The sequence below is a fragment of the Thunnus albacares genome, chromosome 18 (genome assembly GCF_914725855.1).
Source record: "Thunnus albacares chromosome 18, fThuAlb1.1, whole genome shotgun sequence".
Classification (NCBI taxonomy): domain Eukaryota; kingdom Metazoa; phylum Chordata; class Actinopteri; order Scombriformes; family Scombridae; genus Thunnus; species Thunnus albacares.
In genome coordinates, this window is record NC_058123.1 from 24,954,353 (window position 1) to 24,964,786 (window position 10,434).

A 10,434-nucleotide genomic window follows, 5' to 3' on the forward strand; every position below is an offset into this window, starting at 1 on the left:
TCAACATGTTGTTAAATGTATTGTTAATAGTTCTGTATTACTAAATGGAGAAAACAGGATTTTGGAAAAATATGCAGGCTACTTGTGTCATGTTGTCTTGTGTTGTGTAGCAGGATGCTATCAGGCTCAGTGTGACCATCTGCTCTGCTCGTGACAGAACACCACGTTATCGCTTTATTTAAGATTTGACTTGCTGTATTAAAATAAGGACTCCAGCTACGTAAGCGGATGATGAAATGGTATTTAATCAAAATAATGTAAAACTAGAGGGAACCATCATGAAACCAAAGAATTTAAAATGTAAATTTCTCCCTTTTAATTTCTGAGTTTTTTCCTCAGAACACAGTAGAGTAGAACACAGGACAAGTGATTTACAGAGCAGATATGCTGTAGTAGACCAAAAAAAGGCAGGTTAACTTCAGTTGGACTGTAAGTGCCAGTTTGACTGGAATTAAGAAATAATTTAATAATGTTTATTGACTTTCAGTGGAATCACATCATGACGACAACAGGATGGTGTTATCCAACTATAAAGCAACACCTGCCTGCCTGGGCAGGCGGGTGAGAACCGTTCATCCGATCTACTTCACACTTGATGGGTGTATTGCTGTTATTGTTCCTCAGGCTGGAATGTGCCTGGCTGGCCATCGGTCCATACAGGCACTGTTCCTGCTTCACTGCCAAGAGTCTTCGACAACAAGGATAAGGTGGAGAAGAACACGGACGCTGGACCATGCGGTGGCGCTAGCTGGGGCTCACAGCTGGACATAGCTGCGGCGCAGCTTTCAAAGATGTGCTGGAGCCAAAATATGAGGACGAGGAGGAGTCAAGTCAAGTCAAGTCAAGTCAAGTCAAGTTAATTTTTTTTATATAATCGCCAAATCACAACCGAAGTTATCTCAGAAGGAGGACATCTTGGACATCCTGATTGTACTCGACAGCATTTTCAGCACCACTCTGACCTTCATGCAGCAGTGATGTGAGGCCAAGAAGAAGGAGAACGAGGCTCTCCATCTCTGCCTTCCCCATAGTGATGTGAAGGTCAGGGCATTTTAATGTCCAGACTCCCATAACTAACAATGTCTAACTCCCATATCGTGACGTATTTCCGTGTGAAGCAGGATAGGCAGACGGGACATAACGTTGGGAGGAATTTGATTTGAACTTTGAAAAGTGCGTGTGTCATAATGAATCATAGCTCTGTGCTGCTATAAGTTGAAGACTGATTGATGGGTGGATGTCATCACATGGATGTCAGTTGGCCAACATCCGTTGGTCTGCTATTTTATGACAGGGGCGTGTAGGCTCCTTCCTGTTTCCAGGCCACTGGTTACCCTCCCGTGGGACTTGGCAGTGGTCTTGGATGGGCTCTTTGGTCCTCCTTTGGAACCACTGGAGGAGGCTGACTTGAAACATCTGTCTCTGAGGACAGTGTTGTTGCTGGCTTTGGCATCTGTTAAACGGGTCAGTAATATTCACAGGCTTTCGGTGCACCCGTCATGCACTCAGTTTGCCCCAGGGCATGTCAGAGTGTCATAAAAACCTAACCCCGCCTGTATGCCCAAGGTGGGTGACTCATGCTCCCCCATTGACTTATGACATTCTCAGCGGTTGCACATGCTGTGTCCAGTTCGAGTCTTGTGCACCTATATGGACAGAACTAAGAGATTTAGGAGAAGTGACCAACTCTTTGTATCCTGGGCTAATCCCTATATTGAAAACGTATTACAAAGTAATGGCTCTCTCACTGGGTTGTGAGGGCGACTGCTCTAGCTTATATATTCCAGGGACTGCAGGCATCACGAGCCTGTAAGCTCATTCCACTCATCACCTGGCTACATCCTGGGCCTCATTTAAAGGGGTTTCCTTTCAGGACATTTGTGCAGTGGCGGACTGGTCTTCACCCATCACTTTTGTCTGCTTTTATCCGTCTGTGTGTGGCTCACGCAGTACTGGGCTCAGGGCCCTCGCTGCAACAGAGTGCTACTGGTTGCTGAGATAAGCTTGTCTTGCAATACAGGAGTCTCCATATCCCATAGTGAGACATCAAAACGAATACTATAAATGAGAAGTCTCACTAGACAACCCTTCTTGCTGGGGCAAAGCAAGAAGAAGTGATTATTTTGAATAATGCCTATGTTGTAGAGTAAGCTATTTAAAAAGGTAGGTGGAACCGCCCGGCATGAACGTCGCAATCACCAACCAATCAGGATTGGTGTAATGAGATAAATGCTTCTGAGGAATATGCAGAGGGACGTTTCCCATAGTGAGACATCTCACTCATGCTACTCTGAGAACCGGGGTTATGCAAGTAACTTAAAGTTTGTTTTGATTACAGTTGACTGTGCCCAAATGAAGGTATTAAAAAAACATTTTTACATTTGCTTCTAGTGGTATCCTCTTGGCTTTATTTGTGCAGATTTTGAGATACCTCTACTATTCCACCTGTGGATTATCCAGAGTAAATGGATAATAGTTTCTGGAAAGACACAATAATATTGATGTTATTTCTTAAAGCTGGAGACCACAAACAAAATTCCTTTCACCTCTGTTGTATTGAGGTGAAGAAAGACATCTCAAAATCTGGACAAATAAAACCGAAACTGTCTGCACAACTAGATACCACTTAAAATAATCAAGAAAATATGTTTTTTGTTCATGTGTGTGAAAAGGCCCTTTAAAAACATATTTATCAAAATCCATCTGTTGCTTTCCTGAAAAAGACACTTAAAAGGGAGCCATATTCCTGAAACATTGCCAGGATTTAGAAATTAACAGCTGCAACAGTTGTTATAACATGTAGTACACTACTACTATGCACAAAACCTGTGCATGTTTAAAATAACAACACACACACACAGGAATTGAACTCACCCTGGGGGTCGCCACAGTTTTCTGCCGGGTGGCAGAAGCTCTCGTTTGTTCAGGGGTACAATCCCCATAGCAGCCTGCATGATCGTGATGAACTTCTTAAACTTCATCTTCTAATACTCCTCTAAACAGAGGCCCATCTTCCAACAAAGTGCAAGACCAGAAATAGATTCAACATCTCCGTATGCTCGCCCATCTCCTTCTGCATCATCAAGACTACAAACTTGTCCTTTCTTGCTGCTTCAATGCATCAGTCTCTCCATGACAACGAGCAACAGCTTCAGCACCTGAAGCAGTGAGATCCCCGTGGTGTGGCTACTACGACTCCTGTCCCCTACCGCCGACTCTGACAGATGTCCGTTTGGCTTTTCTGAGCGAGGGAGGATAAAAGGAAAACAAATGGCCACGTTCCTGCCAGGCAGTGGGCCGGCCGAGAGACGATGACAGCACGTCACTCTTACATAATTCTGGAGCTTCTTTGGACATTACACTAATGAAAACGCAGCCTCTGCCACCACCACCACCACCGCTGCTGCTGCAGCTGCAGCCGCTGGGATAATTGTGGTACTAAGCCCTGACAGATCATGTATGCTCCCCGCCCCCTTCTCCTATAATCCCCTCATCCAGGCTTAGTTTTCTCACCATTTACACCCGGACAGACTCATCCACTTCACCCTCACATTCACACACACCCTTCCACCAGGGATAACCCCTTAGGGAGGTTTATTAATGACAAGACTACTACTAAACAAATCCGAGCTGTAATTAATCTGCACTTCAAGATTTGATTGTGCACAGGGACAGATTTGTGAATGCAAATCACGTTTTGAGAGCAATGTCCTGATGTTGTGCGTGCTTCATTTGAAGTCTGCTCTCACTACTTTCTCAAGCTGCTTTGGCATATTCCGAGGAATTTGATCTTAAAATTGCAAGAATTAGAAGCAAACGCTCACATTATTCTAGACTTATTGTCATAAACAATTTTGGTCTTTGATATCCTTTAATAATCACATCACATTACTGAATAAAAACAAACTATGTGCTAGTCTATCTCTCAATACTGTGTGACTTCTATACCCTGCATGTGGCATTCAGCCCCAAGCCCATCATTTCTTACTGAACACATAATCTTAAAAAACGGGTCACATGTATGTAGTTTCATTTTTTAGAGGATCAGTCATTTTCTAAAACAGCTGGGCATTGCAGTTTTTAGCAAACTGTGCATTTGCTATGGACTATTTTCAGCTGCGGATTAATACACATTTGTTCTCTAGTGAATATTCATGTGTGTGGGCTTGACTCCAAATAAACTGCAGTGGCCATGCACATGGTAACGAAGGACAGGGTGTAAATGTGGCTTTTTAATGCATTTTTAATAATTTATGAACAACAATAGAGCTCTGCAGGAAGATAATCAGATATAAGATATATCAGGCTATTATTTTTAGTAGTAATTCATTGTTGGTTTGGGTCTTTTCATGGGATTTGTTGACCTAAGAAAAAAATAGAATATCACCAGACTTATTCAACCAATCAACAGAATATTTGTTAGCTCTCATTTTCAGATGCCTGCAACTTTTCTGAAAAAAAAAAAAGGTTCAGCTGGAAGGATGACTGAAAATTTTACTTATCACCACATACATAAAATCAAATTCAGAACCCCCAAAGTCTAATAAACATCATTCTCCACAAGCAAACTTCCTTAGAACTATAGTGACACAGACTTCCTCTGGTTTCCCTTAACATGTCCTGTCTGACAGAACTTGTGCCTGGGTTGTTGGGTTGTGTATTACCTCAACCAAGCCAAATTACCTAATGAAACATTTCTGAAGAGAGCAAAACCAAACCATTTATTTCAATTAGTTCTTATTTACCTTATTCATTAGTAAGTTCTTTAAAAAGTTGCAATTTTTCCAGCGGACAAGCAATTTTAAATATTACTGCAATTTACCACAAACTAAAACAAAAATTGTGGCATATTCTGGGGCACACCGGTAGCCTACTGGTTAAGACACTTACTGTACCACATAACATGGTCCACAGACTTCTGCTGCATGTTATACCCCTTTCTCTACTCACGATTCCCATCTCTCTGAACTTTCATCTATCAAATTAAGACCAAAATGGCCAAACAATTATCTTTGAATGATTATTTTATAATTTAGCACAGATTTTGGCTAGAGCTGTGGAAAGTTTAGTAATTTTGGGCCACAATAATTACAAAAAACTGGAATCAATGAGACCATTGAGGTGATGTGGCAGGAGTGGGCTCCGACAAAAACATACCGGATCACCAGGAAAAGGTTAAAATGGCTCAGTGCTGCCACAAAGCAACACAACTCTACAACCCTACTGTTTCCGTTCTGAATGCCCAATAACAGGACACAGGACAATTTTGAAAAACGCCTGATGTAATAATGAAGATGGGGTTCAAATCTAATATCACTTGGAATCTGCATTAGTGGGATACTATTAAACTACTAAAACTGAGAGTGTGCTTACTACATACTACGAACGGCAAGAAGAAGGAGGAGGTCAGGCTGTTAACTCAAATCTACAGAATTTCTCTTGAATGTATAAAACTCATCACATTTCTAGATGCAATGTGCAACAATCATCAAGTGTTAAACTGTGACTAAATTTCACATGAATTTCAAAAACAACACGCCATTTTGTTTTACGGTGGGCTGTGATTGGCTTAACACATCAACAAGCTGCCACAAGTCAAAGCAGCTGAACTTCACACAACAAAACTGTGAATGCTTTTTTAAAAATGTTACCCTCAATAACATACAATTCTTTACAGCGCAATAACCCGTTTTAATTGTGTTTTGCACTCCCTCAGTATTTTTGTCATTAATGGTCTTCCATAATGCGTCTCCAACTCCTTCCTGCTAATAAGGAGCACACTCCTCCACTCGAACACTCGTGCGATCCCCCAGCGTGCGCGCCACCCTGCAGCACAGATTAAATGTCTGTAACTTGTCGTCCCAGAGTCACCAGCTGACAGCAGGCCGCCATGTCCTGAGAGGTTTGAAATAAATAAATAAATAATCTCTGTGGCCTCTTGATCAGCTGCCAGCCAATGCAAACTCCGGACGGGATTTATATCCCAGCAGCTTGGATGTCTGGATTACGGCTCTGGATGGTTGTGCCATGAGAGCTGCTGCAGATTTCACTGAGCAGCAGAAATCCCTCTGCACTCCATAGGGGGGAAAAAAAATACCAGGAGCACAGCAGGGGAGACACAAAAATAACAAGCGGCTATTTTTAAAAAAAAAAGTTGGGTAACAACAGCACAAAGGAAGACGAAGAAAAAGGAAGGAGAGGGGGCTTTTAAGTTCACCCTGTCTGTCGTCTTTGTCGGAGGAGCCCAGATTAGGAGCTCCGTGTGGTCTGAAAGCATTGAGAAGACCAAACCTCTAAGCTGTGCATAATTCACACAACAGCATGACATTCATAGGCTGTTTTATCACAATCCAACACCTTACAGTTATCACAAAGCCCAAACTCCATCCTGACAGAGGGGAGTGTATATTTGTGTATGTAGAGGGATACAAATACTACACGGAAGACCAAGAATGCATCACATCCCTATTTGCATGTGAGAGAAGTTGCGTGTGGTGGCAAACCCGCACCCCTGACTCTACAGTTACCCCCAGCTGTATGAAACCTTGCAGCATCTTTCAGCTCATTGTTTTGGGTTTTCAGTCGTAACTTTACTGTTGATTCAGTCTCACAGTGTTGTTTTTAGCCATGGCAGGCAGCTTGTTTCAGGGGAAAAGCCCCAATAAGCTATACAACGTACACTACCTGGCCAGAAACAAATGGGAGATAGACATAGTTAGCAATTATATGGTGAGCACATTTATTAGTTCAAGAGTCAGATATTTCTTTCAGGAGTAATCAGAAGTGCTAAAAGGAGAGTGAATATTCATCAGGTGGCCACAAACATGACTTGAAATGATGATAATGTTGCTCTGTTGTGTCTGCTGGATGTAGGAGGAGATGATTGGTTGCTAACTCATTTGTCATAACAACTTTATAAAAGGTGATAATAGGCTTTAACAAGTATTTCAACACAGCCAGGAATACCAAAATGCTTCAGTCTGCACTCTCAAGAGCATCAAATGACTAAATACATCATTTATCACAGACGTCTGAGAACCTGTAAATCAAGCCTTTTATACACCTGAGCTTTTAAAGAGCAAACCGTGTCAAGAAACTCCTGATTGACGGTGGCTGCTATCATTCCGCTGCACATTTATATTCTTTTCTTTCTAATCCTCCACTGCATGAATTCATGTGCAAACACAAACACTCACATCTTCTACTGCAGTTCCAGTGATTTGGGTTTGCACAGATCGTTGCACGACGGTGGCTTGTACTCATTTCCTTGTCAAGATATGATTTTTGACAAATCAGGAACAACAATGTTAAGCTTGTTGTTTGTTTTTGGCTCTGTTGCATTTTAATAACAACATGAACAGTTTTAATCTTAAACTCCCACAGAGATGCTGGGTCAAATTTGGAGATTGGTGTCTTACTCAAGGACACTTTAAAATTATATATACACACACATATATATATATATATATATATATATATATATATATATATATATATATATATATATATATATGTGTGTGTGTGTGTGTGTGTGTGTGTGTGTGTGTGTGTGTGTGTGTGTGTGTGTGTGTATACAGTAGCCCTGCAATGATTAGTTGATTAAACTATTAATCGTTCACCAGAAAATTAAGTGGCAACTATTTTCATGATCAAATAATTATTTTAGTACCTTTTTTTTAAAAGCAAAAACTCCAAATATTCAGTGGTTTCAGCTTCTCAAATATGAGAATTTGAAGCTTTTGATGATAGTAAATTGAATATCTTTGGATTTGGACTGTCACCTTGAAATTATAATGGCATTTTTCTCTATTTTCTGACATTTTATAAACAAAATGATTACTCAGCAGATTAATCAATAATGAAAACAATTGTAAATTGCAGCCCTAATATACAGAACTTTATTCTTTTTAAAAAGGGTACTTTATTTTAGTTTCAGCAGCTAGAAACACTGATTACATATGGATACATTCCAAAGTGTTGAGGTGTGTTTTCTATATATTGTGAATCATTAACATATCACAGGCAGCATGTGAACTGCATCAAACCTGCAGGTGGGGGCTTTTACTTTTTAAAAAGGCTCAGATTTAAATTATGAAAGAAGACGGAGAGTGATTCATTCTTGAAGCTAATTCCTCTCTCACTGGATGTTTTCACTATTTAATGAACTCGACTGTAAATGCTTTCTATTTTCTCCTCTTTTTCCACAGGGTGAGCAAATGAAGCCGGAGTTGTTTGGTCGTCTTAATGCTTTTACATAAGCAGTTTGTTTCTCTGCCCCTTGTCATGTTCCCACGTGTTGTAGTAGTGCTGTAGTGCTGCGTTACTAAGGCCCGAGGTCATTATGCAATGTGCATATGCAATGCATGTGCGAGCCAGATGGAGGGCCACATGCCACTCACAAATCTGTGATGTGTGTGTAGAGAGAGAGAGAGAGAGAGAGAGAGATTGACAGATAGAGGAAAGAATCAGGGGATGCACGTGCCGTCCACAGGTATAATCTGGATCACTTGGGAACATGACCTGACCTGCAGAGGCAAACTCATAAAGCACTATCAAAATTGTTATATATATAGAGAGAGCAGTTTTGCAGGGAACAAAAGTGTGTTCTCCCTGTTACACGTTTTCTCTTGTTAGAGATGCAAAAGTCAAACGCTGCAGTTGAGGACTGAGAGAACAGTGCAGCTCCTATACTGAACCCCAGTGTCTCCCTCCCTGATGAATCCTGCCAAAACCAACGTTTTTTCTTTTTTTAAAAAAAAAGGTTGCTTCAGAAAAAAGACTTGTTACTAATATTTTTCCACCACATTTAACCAATAAGGGTAGACTAAATATTAAAAGCATTATATCTCTCAGTATAATGCAATGCAGTCGACCCTTTTCACAGCAGATTCGATTAAGGTGAGCTAGTTTCAGGGTTCTGGTATTGTGCTGGTATTGATACAATTGTGTTTTTCCTGTTTTGACAAGTCAAGATGTCTGCTGTGAAAAGGTTCCATTCATGGGAACCATTAACTTCAGCCTCCATACTGACCATAAAGTTGAAGCAACTCTAAAACGGTTTCAACAGAAACTGAACACTCACCTTAGGGCTGGGACATATATCGATATTGTGACATGAGACTAGATATTGCCTTAGATTTTGGATGTTGTAATATCATGATATGGCATAAGTGTTGTCTTTTCCTGGTTTTAAAGGCTGCATTAAGGAATGCCATTTTCTGAACTTACCAGACTGTTCTAGCTGTTTTATTATTTGCCTTTACCCACCAGTTATTATATCCATATTACTGATGATTATTTATCAAAAATCTCATTGTATAAAAATTTTGCGAAAGTACCAATAGTCATCCCTGCAATATTGTCACAATATCGATACTGAGGTGGTCAAAAATATTGTGATATTTGCCCAACCCTAATTCACCTTTATGATGGTCGGGTTTATTGCTGAGAGACTGAATGTATAACCAGTAAGTGCTGTCATAAAATGTCATAGTGGAATAAATTACAACATTGCCCTCTGAAATATAATGAAAGTCTTACAAAAAGTTAGCACTGAAAGTTCACCTCGAGACTGACACACTTCAGTGAAAGTAGTAATTGTACATTTCTGGTCGCCCGGTGTTAACTGAGTATAGCTTGAAACAATTGTGGCTGCTCGATAGAGAGGCGGTTTGTCTCACTTACAGAAACAAACAACACAGTCACAACAGCGAGTACAACGCAAGCATGAACTCAAAGCAGACAGCAGAAGGCCTGGATACAGTATAGCTCACATTTGACGTTTGGATAACGAAAAACTGTCGGGTAAAAAAGGAAATAATAAGCTGTGGTCACTCTTTGGCGCAAAAAGTTGGCTAAATGTTAGTATTGTGAACTGGCAAAATGAAGCTAGACATTAAGTGAGCAGCAGTACAATGCCCTAATATGGCTGTGAGCCCAAGGAAACAGAGAAAACGTCGACATTCAGAGCAAACAACGAGAGGTCTACTTACCAGGTGAAACTGCGTCTAGTCTCTGTTTTTATGTCACCAGAACAGACTAATACCCAAAGTAGAGAGGAATGTAAGAAATGCAGAGGTGGATGTGGGCTTCGACGAGACGAAATTTTGGTTCGTATTTTGATTTCGCAAGGTTTAAGAAATGCAACTTCCTGGTTCTCGCAGGTATGTGGGCGTGGCTTATAGACTGCAGGTGTGTTTTCTGCAGGCCGCACAGGCCGCTGCAGTTTCACAGCGTGGGTGCGGAAGGTGGTGTCATATTCCTGAGTCACCCATCCTGTGAACCTCTGTGTCACGATGACTCGTTTTTTTATCCGCAGATACAAAAACTGAAATCATGACCTGACCAAAAAAGGCAAACGGAAATGGATGTGAGTCTAAAGTCATCACCCAAGCCTACTTTTCATTAAGACTAATGGGAAATAGTGCGGTAATG

General features: G+C 40.9%; 1 protein-coding gene across 1 annotated transcript in view; it reads right to left on the reverse strand.

Annotated features, from left to right (window-relative positions):
- The window catches only part of tjp2a (tight junction protein 2a (zona occludens 2)), a 36,846-nt gene extending 26,654 nt beyond the window's left edge, over positions 1-10,192 (reverse strand). The window contains exon 1 of the mRNA XM_044332852.1: positions 9,993-10,192. The gene's annotated coding sequence lies outside the window, so the exon portion shown is untranslated. The remainder of the gene's footprint in view (positions 1-9,992) is intronic.
- Between the last annotated feature and the right edge of the window lie 242 nt (positions 10,193-10,434).